The 4573-nt window shown below is 55.9% G+C and overlaps 1 protein-coding gene across 1 annotated transcript in view; it reads right to left on the reverse strand.

The window, feature by feature from the left end:
* RAB26 (RAB26, member RAS oncogene family) overlaps positions 1-4573 on the reverse strand; it is a 27942-nt gene that overhangs the window by 22903 nt on the left and 466 nt on the right. The window lies entirely within an intron of this gene.

Consider the following 4573-nt stretch of genomic DNA (forward strand, 5'->3'; position numbering starts at 1 on the left):
CCGCCCGCCGCCCACAGCAGCCCCCCCGCCCAACCCCATACACATCGCCACACTACACGGCAAAGCGTGCGAACAGAAGAGAATAAACACTCTGCTCAATGCCCAGAGTCCCTTCCCTCAAACGTTCAGGACTAATTTTGTATAGAAAGACATGCTGGAATTAATTTATTTCCGTTTCTTTCTTCTGGCCTAAGCAGATGCCCTCCCCCTTTTTCCAGATTGATCCATCAGAAGATTAGCCCTGCTAATGCTCCGTGCCAGCCGCTGAGCTAAAAGCCAGCCCTTGGCTTTCAGATGGCTCCAGGTTGCACCAACCCGTCCAAGGGAGGCACCATGGCGAACGCTGCGCTGGGGCGCTGCCCCAAGGGCAGGGATGTGGGCACCCGCTGGGGACCCGCGGGCCCTCGGGGCATCCACACCTCCCTCCCCTGAGCGCATGGACACCCACTTGCCGAATCCAGACGGCGGCCGGTGTTAGTTTGCACACCCGGCCTGGCTGGAACGAAGCGTTCCATCTCTCCTGCAAAGTTAAGCTCGCTGAAGGAGTCAGCAGGCGGCCAGCAGCTGGTGTTTTGCCGACGGAAGGTGCACACACGCGCTACAAAAAATAAACAGAGATGCAACAAATCTCTTATGCAAAAAACCATATTATATACCGCTGATTCCACCCCCAGAGCAGTGCAGGGCTGAACGTCATCGAAAGTCCTTAAAGCTCAGGGTCGCAAGTGACAGCTTTTATTTACAGTGCGCAGCAGCCGTCCCAGCGGGCAGATTAACTGCGGCACGGCCAAGGCTGGAGCAGAGAGCGCGGCCGCTGCCGGCTCGCCCGCACCTGGAGGCGGCAGCGGCTGGCGGGGAGCTGCGGGGCCCCAAATATTCCCTGCGCCCAGCTGCCTGGCTCGGGAAGCCCAAAGCTGTGCCAAAGCACCAGGGCTGGCTCCCTCCTCCTCCTCCCACAGCACCTAAGCATGCTTTGCACCAGGAGGCTGTTGGTTTGCTCCCTCTCTGTGGGGCAGCAAGAGAGGAGCGATATTGCTACACACCTCGGAGAAAATGAAGACGAGCCGCCCTGCTCTGAACTCCGCCAGCAAAGCGCTTCCTAACGGTTCCATCCCACTGATTAACGCAGAAACCATCTCCCCTGCTAACGCGAAGAAACTCATTAGCACCTCTTCCCAGGGAGAAAAGGCTCATCTTTAATTTTTTTTCTGTTATGTTCTTCTCCTTTCACGTCCAATTAGTACAAAAACCTTAACTCGCCCGACGCTGCAAAGCTCGGGACAGAGCGCGGCGCTGCAAGCACCAGCCGTCATCGGGGAGGGGGCACGCGCTGGGCTCACGTGGCCCTTTGGTTTCTCGGCTTTGGCAAGACATTCCTCCTGTTAGTTAGCTGTTACAACAAGACAGAAGTACTGTTGGCTGCGCAGCTTTAATTTCTGTTGAGGTTTCTGCCGCATTCCCAAAATTACAGCTGAAGGCAGCTCCTTCAGTAGCACCGAGAAAAATGGGATTCACACCTCCGAGTTATAAACGTGCTCTTTTCCAGGAGCCCTTCTCCCTGAAACTCCTAACATCCGAAGTTAGACAAGCATGCACGACCTGCCCCAGACAGCTGCTCTGCCTGTGCAGGCGGGACCCATCCTGCCCTCACCAGCGGGGATCTGCAGGGAGAGACTCGGCCCCGCCACTGCCCCCAGGCAGAGGGATCTGCTGAGACCCCCCAGGCCCGGGGAAGATGAGGAGGAAGATCTTGTGCCACGGCGCCCCAGACGTGCCAGCACTGCCCCGGCTGAACGGGGAGGGCTGGTGCGTTCCCGAGGAGCTAAAGATGCTCCCCCAGTAAACTGAATTTTCAAAGGAAGGAAAGCGGAAGGACTCGGCATCTCCAAAGCTAGAAGCCAATAGGTACCATCTTGATGCATTTTTTTAACACTACGATCATCTTTATTTCCCGAGGATCAGTGGTTTATTTTCAAAATATATTTAGATCAACATCCTTCTTTGTTTAAGAGACGATGATAAACAAACACAATGCGAGAGGTTCTCCCTAACATAGAACAGTAGGAGGGAAAAAAACGTAGGGGGCCGTTAGGAATTGTAATGCCAGATTAATTTTAAATGGATTTCTATTCATTTACATTTGCTCAGGCCTACATAATCCATTAGCCACAGCTTTGTGAGTATCTAATGGTTTGACATCCTCAAAAATGAGCAGCTGATCCTAGAGCCCACTGGGACCAGTGGGCAGACTGGGAGAGGAGGTGGAGAGCGGCTGGGCGGGCGCGGGGGCTGCCCTCCAACACAGCTCCATCCCATCCCAGGGTGCTTCGCAGAGACCAGCCGGCATCAAGAGGAGCAGAGACAGTCCCAAAAACAATGGCAAGAGCTGGGCAGCTCCCTCTCCGCAAAGTCCCCAGCCTTTACCCAGGCTCCCAGCAGCTCCCCCCCGCCTCGGCTCCCCGAGCAGAGCAAGGTCGTGCCTGCACAGGAGCGCAACTGCCGCACACCCTGGCCTTGGGGAGGTCCCCGCGGTCTCCGCCACCAGCGAGGCTCAGCGACCGCCGCAAACCCTGCCGAGAAAGCCCGATGCACTGAAATAACGTCCTGTGCTTTCTCAGCACCCCTTGCACCGGTCCAAGGCGAACGCAGCAAAAACCCAGCGACCGCCTTCCCCAACCACAACCGCCCGTGGTCACAAACGGCCTCGCTTGCTTCCGCCAGAAAACCCGATGCCAAATTCTGGGATTACAGACAAAAGGAGCTGTGATGTGACAGTTTTGTTGTTAGATAGACACAAATTAAAACCCAAACACGCTCCCACAGCAGAAGCCTCCAGCATTACCACCCCGGAGCTTCATCTGCATCGTGATGCAAGCGGCGAGAGGGGCACAATTACACAGCGCCTGCAAACAGTTTTATCGTAATGGAAATGGAGATGTACAATCAAAAACCTATTTCCATGTCCCCCCCAAAATTATGAGTGCCTTACAAAGATGATAATAATGAGTTTTAGGGCATACACATGATCTTCCCTGCTGTATAATCTGCCCATTTCAAACCTATGTAGCTCTCGCAGCTCTATTACAGAAGTAAATTAACCCTAATTTGATTGCTTCTCAGTAGCAGTCATTTCAGCGCTCTAATCAATAAGTCACAGGATTTTATGACTGCCCTTGGTATCAATCATTGCAATCAGTAATAAAACGCTTTTCATTTTAAGAACACCTGAAATACCGTGTAATTACCTTTGTATAAAATTATGGACTCCAATTTACCAACTTCACCAAGCTGCTGCTGCAGCCCGCAGCGTTGCTCTGCACCGAAAGCCTATTTGCAGGAAAGAACATCGCCTGCTTTCTAAAGGCTTCCTGAGCCGTCCCTCATCTCATCCACTTGTCACCGTACCAGCAAGTTATTCTTCAAACCCCAGCGAAATAGCAGGTTACAGGAGACACCCATCTCCCAGAAATCCTCCAAGAAAGGGGGAGATCCGAGATCCTGCTGAGAACAGGCGGTCAGGAAGATGCAACACTGGTGCGTGGCATCACCACCAGCTCTTGACCACACCCACCCATCACCACCACAGCGCCAAAACGGAGCCAAAAGCCATCGCACAGAGAGACGATGCAGCCAGTGCCCCAGCAGCAGGGCAGGGAGAGCACAGCCACCGCGCACGTCCCCGGTCCCGAGGGCTGAGCCTCCCCCAGGAGCCTGCGGCACCGGCCAGACGTCTCGGGGGGTGGCGAGCTCGTGGTTTGGGGGAAGCAGATGGTTGGGGAACTGGTGAGGGACAGCGAGCGCCTGATCCTCGGGCCAGAGACCCAAGCCAGGTGGGCTGCCAGATGCTGCTTCGGTAGCGATAGCTCGGAGGAGCCACCGCAGTCTTGGCAGCATCTGCAGGGCTCCCTCGCTGGCCCTTCACAGCCCGCTGTAAGGTTTCTTTCATGCCATCTCTGTAAAGTCACCGTCCCCGTTGCTCTGCTGTCCCACCCCAGGGGTGCCCACTCCTCAGCCCAGGGTGACCGTGGCGGCACCGCAGCCCCCCTTCACCAGGGGCTGCCTGGACCATGGCGTCCCTGGGCAGCCACCTCGCTGCCAGCCCCAGCACCCCAGCAAGGTACCGCCGGGGCACCGCAGCCAAGAAAAGGCTTCAAGGGCCCTGGCCAGCACTAAGACGTTCCTGCCTTGCAAAGGATGCTCTGCCCACACCAGGGCATTGCAGGACATGAGCCGTCTCCCCTTCTGCCCCCAATTCCCCACATTGTCCCTTTGTCGAGCAGGTTCCCGCTCCCAGCTGTCCTCGCTGGCGCCGCACAGCCCCGACACGCTGCCCTCGGGGCTCCCCTGGCACCGGGATGCTCTGGTCGCTGCCAACAAAACGGTTATTCTCCGAGAGCTCAGAGACCCCCTGGCACGACGCCTCCCCTCCATGCCAGAGGGAGGGGGGCCACTCCGGCACCGCACCCCCACGTCGGCGCCCCAAAGCTGCGCTCACGAGATGTTTCCAGGGGATTTTGTTTTGTGTCAGTTCTGGTTTGTTTTGTTTTTTTTTTAAAAAAAACACACAAAACCC

Source organism: Pygoscelis adeliae, unplaced genomic scaffold (assembly GCF_000699105.1).
Source record: "Pygoscelis adeliae isolate BGI_AS28 unplaced genomic scaffold, ASM69910v1 Scaffold467, whole genome shotgun sequence".
In the NCBI taxonomy this organism is placed as follows: Eukaryota; Metazoa; Chordata; class Aves; order Sphenisciformes; family Spheniscidae; genus Pygoscelis; species Pygoscelis adeliae.